Source organism: Equus przewalskii, chromosome 27 (genome assembly GCF_037783145.1).
Source record: "Equus przewalskii isolate Varuska chromosome 27, EquPr2, whole genome shotgun sequence".
NCBI classification, from domain to species: domain Eukaryota; kingdom Metazoa; phylum Chordata; class Mammalia; order Perissodactyla; family Equidae; genus Equus; species Equus przewalskii.
In genome coordinates, this window is record NC_091857.1 from 16226336 (window position 1) to 16253114 (window position 26779).

At 38.8% G+C, this 26779-nt stretch overlaps 1 long non-coding RNA gene across 6 annotated transcripts in view; it reads left to right on the plus strand.

Moving 5' to 3' along the window:
• The window catches only part of LOC103565902 (uncharacterized), a 201513-nt gene that overhangs the window by 16153 nt on the left and 158581 nt on the right, over positions 1–26779 (plus strand). For all 6 annotated transcript variants that reach the window (XR_011533936.1, XR_011533934.1, XR_011533935.1 and 3 more), the window contains exons 3-4: positions 20207–20244; positions 23863–24051. This is a non-coding gene — a long non-coding RNA (uncharacterized lncRNA). The remainder of the gene's footprint in view (positions 1–20206; positions 20245–23862; positions 24052–26779) is intronic.

Below are 26779 nucleotides of genomic sequence, written 5' to 3' on the forward strand. Positions count from 1 at the left end.
TTTTAATTCTAAAAACACTTCAGTATATTTCTTCAAAATTTTCCAGGACTTAACCATTTGGCCAAATTAAAATAAACTAAATATAGTTTCTTTGCTTCAACTTCTTAAATATCCATAAACGAGCAGTCGTTAAAAAAACATGGGCATAAAGAAAATTTATAATCTTCATTATTTTCTCCATTACATCATGCAGTAAAACTGACTTCCCAAAGTCAAAACACAAACTCTCTTGATGAATGAGGCAATGGAAACTGGACACACCAACCTCCTATTTTGAGTTGCTTTAGCTGGTAAAACCCTCCTCCTTGCCCCAAACATGCTCCATCTTTTTCAAAAGGAAATTTTTTTATCTAGCTTCTCAGATTCTTTGCTGGTAATTGGTTGGGACTTGTTAGTTTGTGTGAAGTACGTTAGGAAAATGTGTAGGCTGTAATCCTTAGGTGAGCTGCCCACTCCGGGCTCAAGTAGAGCTTCATATTGGAAACCCTTGGTATTAAATTGCCCTGCTTGGCAGGACAGGTGCCATTGTTGTCGAGTTTCTTTGACAATATTCTTTTCTCCATACCGGCAGAGAAACTGACTTCTATTAGTAAGCAGTATACAAACTCCTACCCCTATTTCTTGTAACAAAATTAAGAGTACAGGTATATTCAATTAGCAAAAGTTTCAGGAATATTATAAGGAAGGAGCTGCTTTGAAATACAACTGTTAGTCAGGGTTCCACAGAGAAACAGAACCAATAGGATGCGTCTATGGAGAGAAAGATTTATTTTAAGGAAGTGGCTCATCCAATTGTGGGAGCTGGCATGTCCGAAATCTCTAGGGCGGGCTGGAAATTCAGGCGAGAGTTGAAGTTGCAGTCTTGTTCTGGTACAGTCTTGAGGAGGTGGTATTCATTCTACTGTGGGAAACCTCGGTTTTTGCTGTTAAGGCCTTCATCTGATGGAGGCTCATCCATATTAGTGAGGGTACTCTCATTACTTAAAGTGCCCTGATTATACATATTAATCACATCTACAGGATGCGCGTCACAGCAACATCTGGTGTTTGGCCACGCAGCTGGGCACCACGGCCTAGCCAAGTTGACACATAAAATTAACCATCACAACAACCTTCATCCAATAGTATTTTATCAAATACACGGTAATCAATAGATTTACAAATCTAAATCCCTTGAGCCAGCCCTGATGGCCTAGCGGTTAATTTTGGCCTGCTCTGCTTTGGCAGCCTGGGTTTGGTTCCCAAGTGCGGAACCACACCATTCGTCTGTCAGTAGCCATGCTGCGGCGGCAGCTCACATAGAAAATCAGAAGAACTTACAACTATACACAGCTATGTACTGGGGCTTCGCAGGGGGATAAAAAAGGAGGAAGATTGGCAACAGATGTTAGCTTAGGGCAAATCTTCCCCTGCAAATAAATAAATAAATAAATCCCTTAGTGAACAACATGCAGCATGCTGTCCCCTTGTTTTTACTTTTCTTTGCTCTTTTCAGTCAGTTGTATGGTTGCAGGATGGGTGAGGGATGGATTGAATGTTGGTTTTCAGGGGCCACCTTTGCATAATCATGTCAAATATTTGTGCTAGAGTACGAGGGACAGTGTGTCCCTTAGAGAGGACCAAAGATGAACAAATAAATTGCTAACAATCTAGTAGAAGACAGAGATATGTGCACAGTCTACTTTACATATTACAGGTTGTATTATAAATTAAGAGCCACAAAAAGGTATAAAGGCAACAGTATTGTAAGTCTATAAAAAGGTTTGGATGTGATTGAGCTTCCAGACTTGTGAGGGTAGTGTTGCAAACCTTCCTTACTACTTATTCAATATAGGCCGGTGGCAGGGGAGAGGCCATAAGCATAAGAAAATTGCTTCCAAGGCGGTCACTCTTTTGATGTGGACAATGTCAGTTGCACCACAGAGATGGCTAGAATTATCAAATTCACACAGCAAATCTTGACATTTGATGGCCTAATTAGGATGATTATGGATAAGCTTTAAAATCTGCTTTGTCAGCAGATGGTCGAATGAGATGTTACCAAAAAGTGCACATTCCCACCCCACACCCAGCCCAGGAGAAGCTCCAAACGTGGAACTAAAGTTAATACATTAATAATCGTTTGTGATGTGGTTGGCAAAAGTATTTTGTAATTGTGCCTATAAAAGTGCTTTAGAGAGGTAATTGCAGCAGCTCAGGTTTTTCTCTATGTTGCAGGAAGATTTCAACAACTCTTTTACTCTTTTCGTGGTATAAAAAGTGTTATATATATATATATATGGTTTATTTCTCTTCTGGACAGGGAGTGAGAAAGAGAGAGGGAGAGATTTATGACACAGAGAGAAAGATTTATGACAGATCATGTGTGTGTGTGTTTATACTAGCCTAAAGTGCTCACAAATACATTTTTTTTTCAAAAGTTGGTGAGAGTAATAAACTAGCTATGACATATCATTAGCAACAACTGAAACACAATGAGTGCAGTGTATGTGGAAGGAAACAGAGAACAGAACAAAGTTGTCGGGTTGGTAATTTTCTGTTTTGTTTTGCTTTTATTTTTAATTGCAGACATGTAAATACTGAATTTTCATAGTGTTGAGGCACCAAAAGAAATAAAAGAACAATACTCCTGACCAGATGATCAGCATAAATGTTATATAAAAATGTGCACCATTCTAGGACGTTAAAATGTCTCACAGCAATAGCTGTTGGAGGAATATAATTCACTAGTCTTTTGGTATGAGTGTAGCTTATGCAGCTTTCACTGGGCTTTTTCAACTATAGGGTCTGTGTTTAATTTGGAAGACAAAATTAAGGGATGGCTCTTTATTTTGGATTTTCTCTGATAGTATGGATTTTATTCAGTTTTGCTATTTTTAAGGCAGGTAATTCATTAAATACATAACTAAATATTTAAGAGATATTTTGGTTTGTGGTATTTTTCATATATTTGTGTTTACAAATCAAAAATACGATCTAGGAGAGACTTTCAAAAGGGGTAATCCAGGAGGCACCACTCTTCCCTCTTTACACTCATTTCCTCGGTGTTTGAACTCATCATCTCATGGCTTTGAACACCATTGAGGACTCCCTAATTTATAGTTCCAGCTCCAGACAATCCTCTGAACTCCAGACTTGTGTATTTAACAGCTTACTGAGCATCTGCACTTGGATGTCTGATAGGCGTTTCATATATAATGTGTCCCAAGGTGAACCCTTGTTTGCTCCTGTCCTTTGACCCTGCTAAACTTGCTCCTCCTGCATCATTTGTTATCCCAGTACAACTATTCGACCCTTGGCTCAGGCCAATGATACTGGAGTCAGCAATGATTCCTCTCTCCCCAATACACCATAGACCATCTATGAGCAAATCCTCTTGATTCAGCCTTTGATTTTTGACTCTTTTTGACCCACTTAAATTGCAATTTTATATGGTTCAATCTAATGTATCCAGGATCTGACCTTCTTATCTCCCTTGTGATTTCTCTAGTTTACGTTGTTGTGTGAGCTATTTGCAACATCTGTCTAGGTGGATTCTATACAGGTAGTTCAGAGTGGTCCTTTTATAATGTAAGTCTGATTATGTTATGCCTGCCCCTAAATCCCATTGGCCCCTCATTTCACCCACAGTAAAAGACAAAGGCCTTATAATGGTCTACGAGGCCCCACAGGAGCTGCCCTCTCATTTACCTTCTTCCTCCAGTCCATCCTCCCTACCTCTCTTGTTTCATCTCCTATTACACTCACCTCATCATTTCAATCCGGTGTCATGATTTGTATTAGTTTTCTATTGCTGCCATAAAAAAGGACCACAAATTGCTATACATTTGGCAGCTTAAAACAATACAAATTTATTATCTTGCAGTTCTGTAGGTTAGAAGTTGGGTTGGCTCAGCTGTTTTCTCTGGTGGTTTGCAGAATCCTGTGCCTTATGTTTGTAGGATTGAGGTCCCTGTTTCCTGGTTGACTGTTGGCTATGGCCTGCCCTTAGCTCCCAGAAGCCTTTCTCAGGTCCTTGCCTTGGAGACCCTACATCTCAGAGCCAGCAAGTGTCTGAAGTATTCTTCTCACATTAGCATCTCTCTGCTTCCCTCTTCTGCCGAATCTCTCTTGATGCAGCCAGAGAAAATTCTCGCCTTTAAGGATTTGTGTGATTAGAGGGGACCCACCTGGATAATCCAGTATTATGTCTTTATCTTAAGGGCTGAAACTTTAATTCTGTCTGCAAAGTTCCTTGGCCATGTAATAAAGAAAATTCATAGGTTCTGGGAAATAGGACATGGACATCTTTGGGAGACCTTTATTCTCCCTGTCATGCTCTTGGCCAAGCATGCTTCCATCTCAGGGCCCACAGGCTTGCTGTCCTGCTACCTGGAATATTCTTGCCTGGATAATTACACAGTCCATTCCATCATTGCCTTCAGGTCTCTTCTGTTATCATCAGATCCTATCAGCCTCTCAGACCAGCCTTTAAAAGACACACACCGCCCCCCCCCGCCCCCCCGCCAGTTACTCTATTTTTCCCTTTAATCTGCTTAAGCAGCCTTAAACAAGAAAGAATGGTAACTTTGAGGGGATTAATGTCTCTGATTTGAGTCATTTATACATTTGGGGTGCACTGTCAATAATCTTTGAGTAAATATTTAAATAAGAGACATATCAAGAATTTTCAAATTAGATATATGGTGATTTTTCTTCTTTCTCCCTTACCTGATGTAACTCATATTTGTTTGCATGTCTATTATCTATCTCCCTTGACTAAGTCCCTTGAGATCAAAGGCTTTGATTTATTCATTGTTGGATCCCCACTACCTACAGCAGTTCCTGGCACATGGTAAAACGTTCAATAAACATTCGTTGAATGAATGCAAATCACCAAAAAAGCCCCAGAGGCCTCACTCTATTAATCATATCTGAGAAAAATGAGTCAGCTAACTCCGAATTGACCTAATGGGACAAATTTTAAAAAACTCTTGTTCATAAGAATGTCACTAGTTTGTCAAATGCTTTGCTGAAGTCATTAGTTGCAACTTCTATAGCCTATCCCAGTATCATAAAAGAAAACAAGGAGTTTGCATTCCTGTCCTTGGCATACCTAAACTAGCTCAAAGTTCTCATTTCTTCCATCTCTAAGTGCTGACAAGTTTTTTCATAATCTGTTCTGAAATCTTGCAAGAGCTCAAGTCTGCAGCTTAGAACCCACTTTTTTCCCTCTTTCAAAATCAGAATATATCTAATTTGAAAATTCTTCGTATGTCTCTTCTTTTTTTCTTTTTGAGGAAGATTAGCCCTGAGCTAACTGCTGCCAATCCTCCTCTTTTTTTCTGAAGAAGACTGACCCTGAGCTAACATCCATGCCCATCTTCCTCTACTTTCTATATGGGACGCCTACCACAGCAGGGCTTGCCACACAGTGCCATGTCCACACCTGGGATCCGAACCGGCGAACCCTGGGCCACCAAAGCAGAACGTGCACACTTAAGCGCTCTACCACTGTGCTGGCCCCTAGTCAGAGGTTCTTATGGGAGCAAAATAATTGGGGAAATGCCTTCCACAGGAGGATGGTGGGTTGTGGAAAAGGGAATGCCAAGTGCAGAATGTGAAATGCGTGGCATAGATCAAAAAAGCAAAGGAAGCAGAAGTGGAGAGAGAGAGAGAGATGATTAGAGAAATGTAAAGCCTCTCCCCAGCTAGCTCACACCTACCAAAGGAAGCAAACCCAATTTGAGAAAATGGAGACATCAAGTGTAGACTTTAAGATAATTGCAGCAAAATCAGTATTATATTATGAAGATGATGGAAATCTGGATAGTGAAATGTATTACATCCACTAAATAGATTACTGTTACATTGGCATTGTAGGTTCTTCAGGTGAAATATAGAACTGACATGTTTTTCTTGAGGAAAGGGTAAATTATGACACATGTAGAATCATGTAGAATTCAGTGGTAAACAGTTTAGTATAGTTTTACAGTTTGTTGCTTTTATAGTATAGACTATAAAATAAAAACAGCTGACCTGAATATGTCTTGCTCTTACCCAATTTCATCTCCCCACCACTTTCCATGCCGTTTTGCTTTTTGTTGGCCAGCACACTAGTTCATTTTAAGCCAAGTATTTGAAAGTGTCAAATCAAAGTATTACTCCAGCCAGGCAGAGCTGACTTTGTTTTTACTTAAGTGTGAGGTAGTGCTCACAGTTGTCAGCTTGCATTATGCTTTAATGAAAGAATTTTTATCAATTTCAAATACACTAAAACACTGCCAGAATTAACTTTGAAAATTTAGTGTACAGTAATCAATGCAGACTCCGCCTCAACACCTCAAATATATAAAATATTCCTTTTCATAGAGAGCTTATTAGATCAACACAACAGTATTAATGATTTTAGCTTTTTAAAAAAATTCACTCTTGATATCCTTTTCACTTTACGCATTTCTCTACAGATTGTCATTTTACACATTTCTCCTCATCACTGCCATCTAAAACAGACTGTAAGCTAAAGATCTTTGTTTGTGCTGCCTAACCACCCCAAAGTGCGATAGACTAGACACTACTTGATTATGGTGACAATCAAGGAAAGATGGGATTTATTTTGCACTGTTTCAAAAATGTCTGAATTTGGGAAATTTCAACAGGAAGCAGCAAATATGATTGAGAATTTGGATAGAAATAATGTATTTATTTACTTATTTATTTCCAGTTTCAGCACCGCATAGTGAAAGATTCAGAGTGGACCATTTGAAGTTGACAAAATTCACACATCTTTCCAAGAGCAAAGGATTTTACAGTCTGTAGTTTAAGATTGGGGCTTGAGTTAAAAAGTCTGTGAAATACAAAGTTTAACAGTTCAGAGGGAAACTTAAGAAAATACAATGTAAGTTAATAGACTTAGGAAAGATCAAGGATGGAGAAAACTATAAAAAGAACAGATAAGAAAAGCACACACAGAATAACAGAGTTGTGTATTGATGCGGAGGCTCAGCTAAAAGGGGATTAGGACAAACTGGTCAAGGTTTCCAAAGGCTGACATTTAGGAGACATAAGCCAAGTTGGCCGTTCGGGTGGTCATTAGTGGTATAACTTCTGCTTAAAACTGAAGGAAATAGACTTGGGTCAAAGCCTGTGTCTTTATGTATGAAGGGTTGGAAAGAGGGAGCTTAAATTCTGGCTAGAGCTATGGTCTAGATGGTCCCAAGGTTTAAGTGTAATTCTTTAAACCTGTGCTAAGGTAATTGCATAACATGAGATAACACCTGGAATTTTCTTTAACGATATGAAGCTTGTATCTCAGAATGGCCTCTCACACACTAGTAAAGATTAGTAGGTCTTTTGGACCAATGGTATGTTCTGGAATAAAGTGAACAGAAGAGGAAAGAAAATTTCAAAGGTCATGAACCCTGGAGTATGATCTTCAGAGGAGAGATTTGATATCTCTTAAACTCTGTGTGATAGTGGAGCCCTGTATGGGGAAGATCTGCCGTCTGGGACCTGCCGGGGGCAGAATAAGGTAGGAGGACCTCATTCTATCATAGCTAAAAGACAAAGTACTTTTTAAGACTGCAAGATTTCATTCATATTGCTTATCTTTTTGAATTCTGGCTTTATGCCCTAAAAAGAGAGCCTAAACAAGGCTCTTTTTAGACTAAGATCCTTATAAGCACAATAGCTCTTCCAGTAAGTCAGTAATCAGACTTACAAAAATATTGGAGGGGGTTTTCAGATGTAGCTAGAGAAAGGTCACTTGGTGACCTTGAACTAGTTATTTCCATTTAGAATGCTGGACCTTTTTTAGTTTACTTATGTATCCTCCAGTACTCTAGCTTGCTCTGGAAATCAGAAGAGAGAAATAACGGTGGGATTTCATGCATGCAGTGTGTCAAAGACTACATTTTGGAGGACTGCAGAAAGAAGAAAAATTAGAAATATCGATAATCAGTGGTAGAGACATGATAAATGCCTTCTTTACTGGTCCTGGATGGTGAAAGAGAAAACCATTTTATAGCCCTTGATTCCTTGAACGCAACCACAGCAATCCCATAGTAATGTTCTCTAATGAAGATATGTAAATTGTGAGGAGTTGCATTCTATAGAGAAAAAAACAATAGAAATTATCTGAAAATGTATTAACACTTGAAAAAAACCACACAGGAAGGCCTAATAGAATTTTTAGTGTTGATCTGGAAGGGGCCCTTAGAAATTACTTCCTTCAATAATCTCCTTTTGAAAGTGTCAAGGCTAAGACCTAGAGAGGCAAAGTTACCTGCCCAAAGGCTGGTTAGTGACAGACCCAGTACTAAAAGTTTTAGGTTAGCAGATTCTCAGTTCAGTGCATTTTCTGGGGCTTCTAAAAGTGGATGTTATTACTCTTTGCTCTATTATAATTCTATATAAATATCTCTATATAAATATCTCTATTATAGATATTTATAAAATATCTTCCATATAATAGGATATTTTTTCTTTTTATTTATTACTAAATTTACCACTATATTAATTTATTTAGTAAATTAAGATTTTTTTCTTTCTGTTCATCACATACTTCACTAGCAGGTAATCCCATGCCACACCCTCACCCCATCCCATTTCATTCTCACCTGGTGTCTGAAGGATGGAGTCACTCAGGCATTTCTCAAGCTCATGACAACTCTTAATTTACTTTTATAATATTTCAAATCTAAAATGATTTTGAGCTGTAGAATTTACCTGAATAGGACTGTTTTATTTATTTTTGAGGAAGATTAGCCCCGAGATAACTACTGCCAATCCTCTTTTTTCTGAGGAAGCCTGGCCCTCAGCTAACATCTGTGCCCATCTTCTTCTACTTTATATGTGGGATGCCTACCACAGCATGGCTTTTGCCAAGCAGTGCCACGTCCACACCCGGGACCCGAACCAGCGAACCCCAGGCTGCCAAGAAGCGGAATGTGTGAACTTAACCGCTGCGCCACGGGGCCGGCCCCAAAGGATTGTTTTTTTTCTTAAAGATGTTTCTAGCCTTTTATCCAGAAATTATACTCCTAGAAATGACTTTCTAACAAAATACTTTTAAAGGCTCAAGATATCCTTGACTTTGTTCTTTTTTCCTTAAGTTGTTTTGGCTATTCTGGATCTTTTGCATTTTTCTATAAATTTTAAAATCAGCTTGCTGCTTCTGCAAAGTAGCCTGCTAAGACTTTGACTAGGACACCTTGAATCTATAGATCGTTTTGGAGAGAATTGACATCTTAACTATAGTGAGTCTTCTATGAACATGGTATATTTCTCCATTTATTTAGATCTTCTTTAATTTTTCTCAGCAATGTTTGTAGTTTTTAGTGTATGAGTTATAAATGTCTTTTGTCAAATTTATATTTAAGTATTTCATATTTTTGATGCTATTGTAAATGGTAAATTTTAATTTCAATTTCTGATTGTTCATTGCTAGTATATAGAAATACAATTGATTTTTGTATATAGACTTTGAACTTTGCCATCTTTCTAAACTCAGTTTTAGTTCTAGTAGCTTATTTGCAGATTCTTTAGGATTTTTACATAGATGTCATGTCATTTTTTAATAAACAGAGATTTGTGTCTTCCTTTCCCATTTGCTTGCTTTTCTTTCTTTCTCTCGCTTTATTATAGTGTTAGAACCTCCAGTAGATGTTGAATAGAAATAGTGGAAGTGGACATCCTTGCCTTGTTCTCCATTTTAGGAGGGATGTGTTCAGTCTTTCATCATTAATATGACACTAGCTATAGGATTTTCATATATGCCTCTTATCAGTTTGAGGAAGCACTCTTCTATTCCTATTTTTCTAAGGTAATATGCAAACTGCAAAAGTTGTGTCAACTTGGCATAATTGTGAGTAAACTATTATATCTCAATTATGTTTTTCAATCTTGATGTATATTATCTTTTCAATAAAATTTTCATCAATAATAATAGCTGAGTCAGTTAGAACTCTTATCTTGCTTTGGACAGAAGAAACCACATTGGCTGAAGTAAAAAGGGGAGATTATTTGATCATGTAACTGAGAGTCATGCTTTGATCCCGTCAGGGGCTTGTGACGCCGTCAGGGCCTGTTTCTCTCTCCCAGGATCTCTGCTCTTCTTTCTGGCACCATTCTTAGACATTCTCTCTTCTCGTGATGGTAAAAACGGCTACAGCAGTTCCAGACCTTATGTTTTCTCAGCCTTAAGGCCACCAGAAAAGAGTGTCTGCCTTTGTCCTGGAAGTCTCAGCAAAAGTCTTGCTGCATCCTTGGCCTGGGTTGAATGTACTTACCCATCCCTAAATGAATTAATGGGACCTGGGGAGTGTGATGAGTTGATTGACTGAGGCCTGTGTCCAGTGTACCACCTGGAATTGGAGTGAGGCCAGAGCCAACAAAACCACACAGTCTCTGAGAGTGGCAGAGGTATTGCCCTGGAGGGAAATAGGGATATGGTTACCAAACTTAGAGGGAATGGATTTTGACTAGCCAGAATCAATAACAGTCCACCGTACTAATGTTTATTCAGTACATGATATGTACAAGATGCCTTAAATCTCATTTATTCCTCCTCAAAATGGCCCTATAACACAGGGATTGTTATTATTCCAGTTTTCAAATGAGGATTCAGAGGTGTCACACAGACCCAAACTCATATGGCCAGGTTGTCTGACTTCAAAGGCCAAGCAATTAAACCCTCTTGATTAACTCACTGCCAAATAATATGTTATCTGTTCATACTCAAGAAATAAAAGAACACAAGAGTCAAATCTAGCAAGAGAACCCCCAAAGGGAGAGAAATATATTTGTAAGATATATTTAAAGGTGATATATTATGATTACAGAAAATATCTTTTAATAATTTTTTTTTAATATTTGTTATTTTATTCATAGACTTTAGTTTTTAGAGAAGTTTTAGGTTCATAGCAAAATTGAGTGGAAAGTACAGAGATTTCCTATATGCCTCTTGCCCCCACATAGACATAGCCTCCCCTACTATCAACATCTCCCACCAGAGTGGTACATTTGGGACAATCAATGAACCTACAGTGACACATCATTATCACTCAAAGTCCATGATTTACATTAGGGTTCACTCTTGGTGTTTTACATTCTATGGGTTTTGACAAGTGTATAATGACATGCATCTATCATTATAGTATCACATAGCATAGTTTCACTGCTCTGAAAATCCTCTGTGCTCTGCCCATCCATCCTTCCTTACCCTCTAGCCTCTGGTAATCACTGATCCTTTTGCTGTCTCCATAGTTCTAGTTGTTTTTTTAAAATTATGAATTCAAAAGAAAACAAAAAATTAATGAGGCAAGTGAAAATACTGTTCCTAAATGTGGAAAAAGAATAAGCATGGGTACATCTGGTTTCCTAATCAAGCTATGGAGAGACATAATAAAACTGTTGGACAAAACCATATATCAAGGTGCCACTCTTGGGCTGATGGCAAACCTGAGGGGACAGTGAGCAATCAATCGTTCAACAGTTACATTTATCAAACATTTATTGACTCACTTCCTTCATCCAATCTTCCTAAAGGCTGTGTTAGCTCTATCGTTTTAATTAATGAATTGTGTCGAGTGATCTCTTTATGTGTCCGAGGCAGAGTCCTGTCTTTAACATGGTGCTTGGACTTAATAGACTCATGAATGTGAGCTAGGTTCTGGAGTCCAGGGAAAACACACAGATCAGTGAGAAATGTCTTAGCTCTTATGTAGATTACTGCAGTCTAACAAGGGAAATGTCAATATGCAGTTATGTCTATTCTAAGAAAGCAGGAGTGAGTGCTAAAGAAAGGGTGTCATCAACATTGAGTTCTGCTGCATTGACTTAAACAAGAAAAGGGGTTACTTTTCACATAACAGGAAGCAACAAGGGCAGTAATCTGGGGCTGTTGCAGCTTCTCTTTCAGTAAGTCTTCAAGGACACTGGCTCATTCTAACTTCCAGCTCTTCTTAGTGAATGGTTATGTAATTTGTTGGGCCTGGTGCAAAATGACACTGGGAGGCCCCTTGTTCAAACCTTAAGAATTTCAAGATGGCGATGGCAGAGCATTAAATCACAGCATGGGGCCCTGTGTGACTACATGGGTTGCACACCCATGAAGCTGGACCTTTGTTTTCATTGTTGCAAGATGGCTCCAGATATTGTATTCGAGTTCCGGGCAATAAGATGGGAAAGGCGGATAAGATACCTACTGATCGAGTCTGTCCCTTTTTGTTAGGACTACAATTGCTTTCCTGGAAGCTCTAAATGGTAAATGTCCACTTCCATTTTATTAGCCAGAAATGAATCATATGTCAACCCCTAGCTGCAACGTGTCTAGGGAAATAAGTTTTTATAACTGGTTATTTTGCTGCTCCAAAGACAATTGGGGTTCTGCTTTTAAGAAGGAAAGGGAGAGAGGCTATTGGATAGGCAATTAGCAGACATGATATTAATGCTAACACTTACTGCTCCATTTATCCAATGCTATGCAACCAATGACTCCAAAACCCAGTGACTTAAAACAACAACAACATTTAATTTGCTTATAAATCTGCATTTTGGCAGAGTTAGGTAAGGACAGGTTCTCTCTGCTCTACTCTGTATCAGTTGGAGTGTCTCAAGGCTGAAGGCTAGAATCATCTGAAGGCTCGCTCATTTACTCATGTGTCTAGAGATTTATTCTGACTCTTACCTGGTACCTCCACTGGGCAGTGGCTAGAACGCCTTCATGTAGCTCTTCCATGTAGTTGCTTGGCTTCCTCACAGCATGATGGCTGAGTTCTAATGACAAAGCTGTATTGCCTTTTATGACTTAGCTTAGGAAGTCACATAGTTTCACTACTGCTGTCGTCATAGGCTCACCTCAATTTAAAGGAAAAGGCTTAGTATCTTCACATTGTAAGAAGAGCATGTGGGATGGGATATATTGGTGCTGGTGCCTTTGGAAGATATAATCGGCCAGTAAGTGCTTACCTGACCCTGTGCTGAAGTCTGAATGATTACTACTTCATTTCTGCAAACATCAGCCAAAGCATTCTTTTTCCTTCCTTCCTTCCTTTCCTTTTTTTTCCCCCGGAGCATTCTTTTAAAAACAATAACTGGACCATGTTTTTTGTCCACTTAAAATGTTTCACTTCTTCCCATTATAACTCAAATACAATACAATCTTTTTTATCATGGTTTATAAGCCTGATTTCTCCAATTTCATCTTATTTTCTTCTCCCCTTTGCTCACTGTGCTTCTGCTACAGGGCATGTCAATTCTGCAAACATTTCACCTTCTTTTATTCTTCTAGTCCTTTGGGCATGCTGTTTGCTCCACCTAGGCCTCTCTTCCTCCAGCGCGTTGAACCGACCAGCCCCTGCTCATTGTTCACCTCTGAGGGCCTTGAAATAAGTGACCAGCTAAGACATTATATATCAACATTTATTTTTATTTATTTATTGTTTATTTCTCTCACTGAAATGAAGCTTCACAGCTGCAGAAACCCCATCAATTTGGTCCCTATTTGTATACCTATGTCTGGTACTATGCTTGGCATATCCTCATAATCCAATAAGCTAGGTATTATTATTCCCATTTTACTGAAAGGAACTGGAGCCCAAGGCCCATAGGTAGTAAATAACACAGCCAGCCCTGGAACCCAGGCACTTGGACTCCAGAAGCGATGCTCTGATTCACCATGTTCTAAATGATGTAGTGAAATAGAGAAAGCGTGTGTTAATTCTGCCTGTCATAGCTGATAGGGAAAGGGCTTCATGGAGATAAGGCCATCTGAGCAGGGCCTTGAGTGATGCATACAGCTTTGTTGGACGGTGATGGGAAGAAGGGCATTGCAGGTGGTGGGAACAGAGTGAACAGAAGCAGAATCGGGAAAGCACTGGTACATTCTGAGAATAGTGAGTAATTGCAAAATAGGGTACAGGCATGCTAAAACTGGAAAGGTAGGTTGCATCATTCTGTAGGTGATTAGAAGACATCAGTAGTTTTGTTAAGACGAGGTTCTAAGTGTTCTTTAGGAAGATAAAGCTGCACAGGATAAGTCTAAGAAGTCAGCTGTTGGTCTTGAACAAATCATATAAATACTTTGAGTCCCACTTTACTTATTTATAAAATGGGAGTATAAATAACACCACGTACATAGTTTTTTTGTGTGTGAGTGTTAGACAAGATGATCCTTGTGAAAGTACTTTGTAAACTATGAAGAACTACACAAAGGTTAGTATTTTCATCACGTGGTCCCTGATTGAGGAGAGTGTAGAAGTGAGCAGGCAACCAGCACAGCTGGGCAGTAGAGAGATCCAGGCAAAAGGTGAGCAGAGTCTAAAAGAGGGCAAGATAACGAGATGCTTGTGTCTAACAAAGGCCAGGTTGAATGAGTTCCTATTTGTAAAGTTCTTAGAAGAATAGCTGGCTCATAACTCATAATAAGTGATTATCTTTCTGTCTATCTATCTTTCTATCTATCTACCTACCTATCAATCATATTGTTTATATATCTAATCTATGTTATCTATCTATGCTACCTATTGTCTATCTGTCTATCCATGTTATATATTATGTTACCTATGTCTCTCTGTTTTTTATCTAGTTATTTATCTTATATATTTATCATCTATCTTTCTATGTTTGTTAAGTAATAGGAATGCAAAAGACAGTGAAAGGGGAGAACTAATTAAGATTATACACTTTATTGTGTGAAGGTCAGTTGCAGACATGAAGTAATCAAGATTAAGAAAAAAATTATAACCCTGGATGCCTGGGAGACTGTTCATTAGTTGAGATAGGGAAGAAACAACAGTTTTTAGAAAGAAGAAATTAAGACTTCCGTTGAGCATGATATATTGTCCATTAAAAACACATAGCAGGGGCTGGCCTGGTGGCACAGCGGTTAATTGCACACGTTCCGCTTTGGTGGCCTGGGGTTGGCCGGCCCGGATCCTGGGTGCGGACATGGCACCACTTGGCAAGCCATGCTGTGGTAAGCATCCCACATATAAAGTAGAGGAAGATGGGCACGGATGTTAGTTCAGGGCCGGTCTTCCTCAGCAAAAAGAGAATTGGCAGCAGATGTTAGCTAAGGGCTAATCTTCCTCAACAACAACAAAAAAACCAAACACATAGCAGATGTTTGAAAGCTTGTTGAAAATAGGGACACGGTATAAAGGATGGAAGGAGCTCGTGTTCAGAAGACTAGATTTGGGGGATTTTTGCTTAGAATGATTAGTTGGAATTTTGGATCAGATCAAGAATAGAGTGAACAGGGGCCTACATGGTGGTGAAGTGGTTAAGTTTGAGGGCTCTGCTTTGGTGGCCAGGGGTTCATGGATTTGATCCTGGGTGGGACCTACACACCACTCATCAAGCCATGCTGTGGCAGTGTCCCACATATGAAAAATAGAGGAAGATTGGCACAGATGTTAGCTCAGGGACAATCTTCTTCAAGCAAAAAGAGGAAGATTGGCAACAGATGTTAGCTCAAAGCCAATCTTCCTCACCAAAAAAAAGAAAGAAAGAAGAATAGAGTGAACAAAGGTTAGAGAAAATGGCCAAGGGCAGAACTTTAGAGCAATGCTTCTCAAGCTTTACCACATATATGAATCACCTGGGCATGTTATTAAAATTCAGATTCCAATTCACTAGGTGTGAGGTGGGGCCAGAGATGCTGTATTTCTGATGAGCTCCCATGTCACAGCAGTACTGAGCATATCGAGTAGAAAGGCCCTCCAAACTGAGGCACTGAGATATGCCTAGAAAATTCAGAGCCAGAAGAAACTGAGGCAGAGACAGAGAGAGAGAGAGACAGAGAGAGAGAGAGGAAGGGACTTAAAATTGAGAATGCAATGATGCAATGTAATGAAAAAAATTAGAAGAAAGTTTAAAAAAAGGAGGGCTCCTTAGTGCAGGGACAATGAATAATACTGTTGATTTTTGGCAGTTAAGCCAAAATATATATTTAATCCAGTCAATGGATGGTGGAGGTTGGATTACATATAGAAGGTAGGAAAACTGAGGTAGTGATTGTAAACCATCTAACGGAAAAATTCAACAAAGAAAGAAAGACGAGTGGTGGTTAGTAGCTTAATAGGGTGGTAATTGTAAAGGAAGGATGGCTTTTAGGATGGGAAAATCTCCTCAGTTTGTAAGGTGGGAGAGAGAAGGCGGTAGAGAAGAAATGACTGACTGGAGAGGAAAGAGTGTGCGAACAGCTAGAACATGTACTAGAGAAAAAAAGAGGAGTTAAATCCAATCACAGGCAGAAATTAGACCTGAAAAGAGGATGGGTGAAGACACAGAGATGATTTCAGGCAGAGAAGAGGCTGGGGCAGTAGACAGCATTCATTTCAGGTGGTTTAATCTGCTGAGTGGGTACAGAGCTAAGGGAGGTGATTCAAGGAGCACAGAAAAGATTTGGAACAGCCTCTCTGGGTGACATGACAAGGAACGAAACAGGGTGAAATGAAGACGGCCAAGCAGAATGAGTTCACGCTGAGGTTAGAGAGCGTGGATATGTAGTGATGCTAATAGGCACCATTAAGCAACTTTCTCAAGCTACGTACAGCAGCCTCAAATGGAACACAAGTAAATGTTTGGGCTTAAATAGGTGTTGGGGGCTGGACGTGTGGGTCCGTGTGAAGGTCGTGCTGGTCACATTTTGGTGTTTTGATTATCGCCTTAAGGTTGGGTAAAGAGCCAACTGAAGCCAGGAGAGGACAGAATCATGGGTCAAAGCAATGTGATGCGGCAGAACGAGTACTAGTCTGAGAGCAAGGAGACCTGGTTTCAACACTACCTCCACTTCCTAGGTGATTGACCTTGGATAAGCTCCCTTAGTTCCTTCATCTTTATTACAAAGGTGTTGAAATGTCAGCTCTCAAACTTGGCTACACGTAGAGTTGCCTGGGAAAGTTTAAAAAAATGTTATTCCTGGTCCCTATGTAGAACAATTAAATCAGATTGGGAGGTATCTGTTTTTCGGTTTTTGTTTTCTTAAATAATGCAAAATCATTTCTGTTTTCCCCCCCAGCTTTATTGAGATATAATTGACGTATAGTAACATTATGTAAGTTTAAGGTATACAATGGGATGGCTTGACATATGTAAATATTGTGAAATGATTACCACAATAAAGTTAGTTAACACACCCATCATCTCACATAGTTACCTTTTTGTTGTGTGTGCTGAGAACTTTTAGCATCTACTCTTTTAACAACTTTCAAGTGTACAATACAGTGTTGGTAACTATAGTCACCATGTTGCACATTAGATCCCCAGAACTTATTCATCTTATAAGTGGAAGTTTGTACCCTTTGACTACCTTCACCCATTCCTCTGGCACCAGTTTACTCTCTGTATCTATGAGTTTGATTTGTTTTTTTAGATTCTACATATAAGTGAGATCATACAATATTTGTCTTTGTCTGACTTATTTTACTTAGCATAATGCCTTCAAGGTGTATCCATGTTACTCCAATACCACGTGATTTCTACTGAGCAGCCCGAGTTGAGAACCACTAGGGTAAATGATCTCTAAAGTTTCTTTTCTTTTCTACTCATTTAAGATTCTCAAATAAAGATAATGGTAAAATACTAGAGGTTTCCACGAAGGCAAAGGCAAGGGGAATGTTGGAAAAATAGGACAGAAAGTCAAATTTCAGGTTGTTGATGAGGTTGGGGGAAAGCCCACCATGTGGGTGGCCAATACTACCTACAGTTGACTTTTGTGGTGGCACAGAAATCATTTTTTACTGAATTTCTATTAGAGACATTGTGCTGAGAGTCTGTAGAATAAATGCCATAGTCAAACTTGACAACACATGCATTCTAGCCAGTGCCAATGTCAGCTCTTACAACTGGGCCACCAACTAACACAGTTGGGTAAGTTGGGGCCCGAGCCCAAGCTGATGTTGATGAAACCACAGAACTTTGTTAGCTGTTAATTCCTTTCACGCCTCTCATGGCTGTCACCTTCAGGTCTGGAATGCAGGCTCCTCAGGCATCTCTTTCTTATTTTCTTCTACGTCCTGCTCTGTGCTTTTTTCCCTCTGAGTCATTGCTTCCCACTGCTGACCTCTCTCACAACCCTTTCTCCTGCTTTCTGGCAATCTTATTCTATTCTCTACAACATCCTCAATCTCTTCTCGGAACTCACTACGTTCTTGTCCTAATGTAAACTTGGCTTTTCCTGGATGTCATCACTTCTCAAGCAGCTTTCTTTAAAGATGCTTGCCATTCTCTCTTCGTCTGTATCTCTGGACCAGGAGGTGATACTCACTTAGACCTTCATGGTCACTTCCAAACCTGGACTCTCCAATCATATCAAAAAAGCCCTTTCTTTGAGTTGTATGACACCCAATTCTAACGCCCACTACTTTGCCTCAACTAATCTGGTCACTTCCATGATCACTGAGGACTACGACAAGTGGTTCCTCACCAAAAAGAATGTGAAACGAAAATTATCTTCCCCCATGCCTGCCAATCCACCAGAACCTCTTTCTGGAAGCAACTATTATCGTCAATTTTTGGATATCCTTCCAGAGATATTTTATGCAAATATAATCATATGCATGTATATGTAGATTCATAAATTGTTTCTTAGGAATACACAAATGGTAGGATATTATGTACACTGCTCTGAAACCTTTCTTCTTTTTGCTTAACAAAATATTTTAAGTAACTTTTCTTATCAGTACATACAAATTTTCCTTTTTAAAAAAAGTCTTCTGCCACTGCAAATGAGGCTGCAATAAATAACATTTTACCTATGTGGTCTTTTATATTTGTGAGTTATTTGTGGCATCAGTTCCTAGAAGTGAGATTGCTGGGTCAAAAGTTATTTGCTTTTTTAAAGCTGTGGTAGTTGTTGACAAAATTGCTCCCCATAGGCTGTATGCTGGTTTATACACCCGTCAGCAATATTTGAAAGAGTCAGTTTCCAATTACCTTTGCCAACACAATATTTTATTCATTTTTTTACCTTTGCCAATTTGATTATTGAAAAATACTTCATTGAAGTTTTAATTTGCAATTCTCCTACTTTGAGTGAGGATGCATTTCTTTTCAAATGTTTAACACTGTATTTCCTTTCCTGTGAATTGTTGACCATCTCTTTTGCCTATTGTGATATCATGATTATAATAAGAAATGAGAATTTTGGTCTTCAACATTTCTGGCACAGAGCTCCTAAAACTCTTGGAATTTCCTAAATGATGAGAGCCATAAAAGTGTCTTTGTTGGGGCCAGCCCCGTGGCGGAGTGGTTAAGTTTGCATGTACCACTTCGGCAGCCCAGGGTTTTGCTAGTTTGGATCCTGGGTGTGGACATGGCACTGCTCATCAGGGCATGTGTTGAGGTGGCATCCCACATCCCACAACTAGAAGGACCCACAACTGAAAAAAAAAAAAAGAAAAACAACTATGTACTGGGGGGTTTGGGGAGAAAAAGAGGAAAAAAAAAAGGGAAGATTGGCAACAGTTGTTAGCTCAGGCGCCAATCTTTAAAAAAAAAAACGTCTTTGTTAATGAAGTGACTTTTGGTCCACGTCTGAGGATAGGGACTGGTTGCCAGGGAACCAACCGTGTGATTAGAGGGTTTGAACTTTCAGTCCTACCCCGCTGACCTCCAGGAGGCGGAGAGGGGCTGAAGGTTGAATCAGTCACCAATGATCATTGATTTAATCAATCATGCCTATGTGATCAAGCCTCCACAAAAATCCAGAAGGAGGGGATTTGGAGTTTTCAGGTTGGTGAAACCGAACTCTTCCACGTGCCACTGTGCAGGGCCCCAAACTCCACGAGGACAGAAGCTACTTTGTTTGAGAACTTGTCCTATGTATCTCTTCGTTTGGCTGTTGATTGTACCCTTTAATATCCTTTGTAATAAACCAGTAATCTAGTGAGTAAATGAGTTTCCTGAGTTCTGTGTGCTACTCTAGCAAATTAATCAAACCCAAGGAGGTAGTTGTGGGAACCTCTGATTTATAGCCGCTTGGTCAGAGGCACAGATCACAACCTGGACTTGTGACTGGCATCTGAAATGGAGGCCAGTCTTGTGGGACTGAACCCTTAACCTGTGGAATCTGACGCCATCTCCAGTTAGAAAGTGTCAGAAGTGAGTTGAATTGTAGAACACCCAGCTAGTGTCAGAGAATTGCCAAGTGGTGTGGGGAAACCCTTCACGTGCTGGAATTGGGTGCAGAACACTTACTTATTTTCCTATTATTTTGTTGCAGGTCTTCATATAATAAGGAAAGTAGACCTCTACTAAAATGTGAGTTGCAAAATATTTTTTCCTGGTTTGTTGAATGGCCATTTTGGTTTTGGTGTTTGTCGTGCAGAACAATTTTATTTGCATATTGTTCAGTTTATCAATCTCTCCATTTTGCTATCTATATTTTATATCATACCCATATTTTTCCTATTTTGAGATAATTTAAAAAGTTTCTGTATAGCTTGGTAATTATAGTTAATAAAACTGTATTGCATATTTAAAGGTTGCTAAGAGAGCAGATCTTAAAAGTTCTCATCACAAGAAAAAAAGTGTTGTAACTATGCATGGTGATGGACGTTAACTAGACTTATTGTGGGGATCATTTTGCAATATATACAAATATCAAATCATTATGTTGTATACCTGAAACTAATGTAATGTTGTATGTCAATTATACCTCAATAAAAAAACTTACATTAGTTTTGTTAGAAAAGAAATGCTTAAAATATATTTCCTTGTTATAAAATTTGATTAAGGAGCTTTTCAAAATTCACTTAATGTGAATTTTGTCAATAAATATTAACTAAGAAAAAAATTTCCTTTGTTTCTTCTAGTGTTTCAATTTTTATGTGTTTATTTTTACACATAAATCTTTGGTCCATCTAGAATCCTAGTTTTTCTGACTCCCGCCGCCATTGTGGATCACTTTAGCATTAATGATCTTCTCAACCTCCTACCTACCGTGGTCCTTGATCTCCTTTGTTCTGACCCCCACCTCCCTTCCCAGCTCTCACCAGCACATCCTGGAGCTTCTCATCACCTGTAAGACCCTTCTCATTTCTGAAAACTTAAAATGCTCACATTCCACTCCCTCATCACAATCTCTTATCCTTCTAGGTCTCTTGCCATCTTAATTTGACTACAAATTCATAATAGTTTCATCAAGACCTCTGGCCCTTAACGTCTCCCTTTTTTCTCATATTGTCTGCCCCTCCTAGGCAGGACCACATAAGGACTTTCATGAGCTCTATGCATTTTTGCTTTCATAGGCCCCTTCCTCCAGGAAAAAACGATCATTATATTTTACAATTGCACTTATATAAATATATTAATATATGTTAAAATGTTTTCTTTGGCCTAAAAGTTTACTTTTTATTTTGCTTCTAAAAGAAATTAAAACATTTTTGTGAGCCCTGAGCTCTGTGCCTAAAGCATCAATGTCCTTTGTCCCTTGTTTTCTGTGTATTTGCACTGCCAAACCTCAAACCTATGTGAATGTTTTGAGCTCTACTAGAGAAAAATCATAAAGGGGATTGATGCCATCATGGATTCAGGGTCTATGACATGAATTGGATCCTCAAAACTGTTAAACAATTTTTATACATGTCCCTAATCAATTATTTGTTTCATTCCTCACATTAGCTATTTCAAGTCATTTAGCATTCTGTTCAACTAAAAGAAAATTAAGCACGAACTCTCTTAACTCCCCATTCTTCCATGTCCTGATTAGACTTGGCTGAGTAACTAAACATCCAAAGATTCAGTGGCTTAAAAAGAAACTTTTTCTCTTAAGATTGTGGGTTGGCAGGCACAGTTGGGCAGTTCTCATTTTGAGTCTTTCCTGTGATTGCAACTTGACCCATAGACAGTGAGTTTAGCATATATACAATTGAAGATTTCACTGAGCTGGATGCCCAAAATGTCTCTCCCACATGGCTGGCAATTGATGCTGGTTGTAAGCTAAGAGCTGGGCTGGGGCTGTTGACCAGAGCACCTACATGGGGCTGGCCTTTCTCTGTGGCTGCTCATAGCATGGGTCATTTGGCTAGGTCTGAAAAGGACTGGCCCAAGAGCAAGCATTCCAAAACTAGGTCATAAGCTGTGGAAGTCCCACAATGGCAGTTCTACTACATTCTATTGGTCAAGCAAGTCACTAAGAACAGCCTAGATACAAGGGTAGGAGAATGAGTCCATCTTTTGTTGGAGGAGTGGTACAGTTACATTACTGAAGAGCATATTGATGGAAAATGCAATCTGTCACATGATAACACAAAATTGATTGTCTCTACACCTATTTTTACTTTCGTTTGTTCTAATCTCAGAGGAAATAGTGTTCCTATATCTGTTCATAACTGATCTTTTAACATAGCAGCTTGCTCTTAGCTTTACCCACCTTGTCATAGACCTCATTTTATCAAGTGTCTCTCCTCTTGTGTGTTCAATCTTCTCCATCTACTGGTTGTTTTCTTATGAATATCCTCAGGTCTCCCCCGTAAGAATAATAAATTTATCTTTGGCTCTATATTCCACTCCATATAATTACCTTATATATCTTTTTCTAAATACAAACACAATTTTTGAAAATTAATTCTATCCTTATTGATTTTGTCTTTTTGACTTCCCATTCTCTGCTTAGTCCACCAGATACTGGATATGGAATGCCATTCCTACCACTATATTGAAACTATTCTTCTTGTGGTTGCTGAAGACTTCCTAATTGCCTAATTCAACAGGAACTTTAAAATCTTTATCTCAGCCTTTTGGTAATATTTAAAAATATTGATTATTCTTTGTTCTTGAGATTATTCATGGGCTTTTATGAATACTTCTCTACTAGTTTTCTGTATGACTTCTTGGCACTGTATAGATGGCGAAGTCTTAGAGAATGAAAGTCAAGAATAGGATAGTATATCAGTTTCCTATGGCTCTGTAATGCCACACACTTGGTGGCTTAAAACAACAGGAATTTATTCACTCTCAATTCTGGAGGCCAGAAGTCCAAAATCAGTACCACTGGGCTCAAAATCAAGGTGTCGGCGGGGCTGAGCTCCCTCCGGAGGTTCTAAGGGAGAATAGATTTCTTTTCACCTTCTCATGGCTGTTGGCATTCCTTGGCTTGTGGCTGCATCACTGCAATTTTAAAGGCCAGCATCTTCAAATTTCTCTGTTCCGTCTTCACACCACCTTCTCCTTTGTGTGTGTGTCAAATCTCTCTCTGCCCCTCTCTTATAAGGCCACATGTGACAGCATTTAGGGCCCACACAGATAATCCAGGACAATCTCATTTCAAGATCCTTAATTTAATCCATCTAATTCTTTTCCAAATAAGGTAGCATTTGCAGGTTCCTGGGATTAGGGCATGGATATATTTTTGTGGTCCCACTTATGAGCCCATCAAAGATGGAGAAGAAAACTGATCTGTTAATTCAAAATCTTATGGAAGGTCATGGATAATTGGGTGAGGTGGGTTAGCTAATAGGAGCAAATAACATGAATTTCAGAAGAGTAATTGAAATTATTGAGTTGGTTTAAAAAGAAAAAGGCTGGAAATCATAGTCTGGAAGAAGAAAAATGGCAAGTCTCTTGCACGTTTAGGACTAGTAGAAGGAAGCAGCTGTTGCTGGACTGGGCTGCAAGGGAAGGAATCAGAAGAAAGCTACATTTCAGTTAAGGCAAGAAAATAGAAGTAGCCTTAGATGAGTATCTACCTTGACCTAACAGTTATGATACAGTGCAGTCTTGTCTATATGGGGGAAAGAGCACTATGAATCAATCTGAATATAATTTGTTTCAAACTAATAGTGATAGTATAAACGGTTTATCATGGTTTCCAAGTTACTTTCCTAGAATAGATACTGTATGGTTATTGATTAATCAATTAATTTGTTGTTTATATAGAAAGACTACTAAAATTCCCAATAATAGTGCTTGATGATGCACTTATTCAAGAACTTTAATTAAATGGAACGAGTTGAATGAATGATCTAATGAACATAATGCTCTTTAGAAGAACTTGAAGTCTGACTTCATCTAGCTGGAGAACACTTAATTGTCCCAGGAGGCTCATTCAAGCATTGACCTATCACGGTAAGCACGCTTGCTTGTATAACCAAGTAGCCATTCAGATATACAGCTCCTTAAATCTAATTTATGTACCGTTTTCTTCTTCTTTACATCATATCTAAAATGGTAAAAATTTAAAAAGTAGTCAGTTGTTAATAACAGTAAAATCATATTTCAAGTTATCATGCATTTGCTTTGAAATGTGGGAAAAAGATTTTTAGTGTTGACCGTGATAGACTGAAATTCAAACATGACAGAGACAAAGTTGCACCATAATTGCTCCTGAAGCAGAGGCTATCGATTTCTTCCCCATCATCTCATCAAACGGAAGGTGAAAGGAGAAAAATACAAGTTCAAAGGGACCAGCTACTCAGGTACTGGGCAGGAGCTCAGAGCAAAAATTCTGCCTCGTTAAAAACGTTTAAAGGAAACAGCTTGTCTTCATGTAGGAATCGTTATTGTCAGTTGGAGTTCATCCTCTGGAGTTTTCACCTCTGCAGAAGGGTGCATTCTGTGCAATTTCTAAAAAGTGCTTCTTTAATGGGAGGGATTTATGTTAAGTTGGTTCAGGAAAGGTAGACTATTGTGGAGCCTTTTTAATGGACTACAAAAGACTGTCGAGAAATTAAATAGATTTCTTTTCCCTTAGACTGTTCCATGGATTTAAAAACACTCCGCTGTGCATGTAAAATCAATTTCCATTACTAGCCTTGACCTTTGCAGTTTTATAAACATGTTTTTTCTCTGGGTTTGGAATGTGGTTCAAAGGCAATCGTAGAAGACTAGAGGATGAGAGGGGTCATGGTAATAAAAGTTCCTGCTTTTACAGCGAAAATTTCCTTTTCACACAGGCATTCATTCAGCTGTGTATGTTATGAAAGTAATTATATAAATGCCTGCTTCTCTATGTTTATAGTATATATGTTTATGTGTATTTTATGGAGGCAGGACTTTTTTTTTATTGCTCTATAAAAATAAATTGTGCTTTGTTTTCATCACTAAAGGTACTTTCCCCCTTCCCATTCCAAGAAGTAGCCAAGCCATTGTGTTCCTCTGCCCCGGGGACTTTGGGTTGCTGAATGGAAAGCAGATGTTGTCAGAGGATGCTTCATTCTTTTTTTCGGTTTTGTTTTGGAAGATTAGACCCATTGAGGGGATTATGCCACATCACCCAGAGTGGAAGAGAAGAAAGATGAGGGCTTTTGGGGGGTGCTTGGGAATGGAGATAGAACTGGCTACTGGTAGTGACTCCTTGAGACAAGGAGGTGGAAAGGGGTTTGGGTGGTTTCCAAAGAAGTTGGCCCAGGTCCCGCTGGTTAGCTCCTGGTTGTGTGGACTGCAACAGGACACTAGGGAGGAAGGACTCTAGGAGACGTAGTCTCAGGAATTGAGATGACAGAGGCCCTTGTTAAAGCTTATCCACTTGCCTCAGGGACCTGATCATGTGGCCTGGACAATGAGTGTATGAGTGGGGACCAGTGGGGACTGCAAGCCGTCTTTTCAATATTTTGGACAACACAAGACATCCCCACCCCCGACCTTTCCTGGAAATGACTGAAATGGAATTTCCTGCCAGCTGATTGCTGCTCTAAGCAGCTCAATCTGATTTAAACAAAATAAGGAAATGTGATATTTCTTACACCAGAGTTATGGTGAAATTTTCACTGCCTTTTCTCTTTCTTCCACTTCATCTATAAAATGGTGATTATTAAACTCACCTTTCAGAGTTGTTTTAGCATTAAATTAGGTGACATGTATAAAGTGACTATATCACTTTATATGATATAGTCACTTTATCAAGTGACTATATCATATAATATGTGTTCAATAAATTATCACCAGGAAATATTTATGTGTTCATACTGTTGCAGGAATTGAATCAGGTGCTAGGTTTTCAAAGAAGTATAAGACATACTTTTCGTTCTCAAGAATTTTGTTAGAGGCAGTTTAAGTATATAGAACTATCTAGAAGTACCAGGTCCATATCTCTAAGCAAGAAATGCAGGCAACTGAAACATGGAAGGGGCCATAGGGAAATTGAATGGATGAATTTGAAGGCAGGAATCATCACATAAAATAGAAAACCTACGGGAAGCTTAGAAGAGATGGCAACGCTGAAAGGAATTTGTGTATGATGCTACACAAGTAGTCATTCATACAGTGTTTGGACAGCCAGTTGGATTTTTTCCTGTAGCATTTTTCCCCTCAATTAAAAAAAAAAATCAAAGTTAGAGGTACACAAAGTTTAGAGAATGTCTCAACAAGATGGTGCAAAAAAACCCTTAGTCTCTCTCATCCATTTCTCTTTATACAGAAGCAGCCGTTTTCAAGTCTTTTATTTTTTTGGTTTTTTTTCTCCTTAGGTATGTGATCTTTATGTTTCTAAATAATATGCTAACATTTCCATTCTTGACTTTTTGGTTTCAGTCATTATCTCTTAATATTAATATATCTCATTTTGGAAGACAATGATTTTTCTTTAGTCCTTGTACCTACACGCCATCCCATCACATGCATTCTTTTTTACTACCCATCTTTCTAGTATAGTTATTTCTTCATTTGGGTTAGACCAAAATTATTGCATTATTATGTTTACATAATAATGCTGTTTACAGCTATGCCTTGTAGAATACAATGATTTATTCAAGTATGGTTGTTACTCCCATTCACAACTGCATTTTCCCTGGATTAAATAATTTTCCTTTAAAATTTTGGTTTGGTTTTGTTTTCTATGTATTCCTAGGTGAAACTT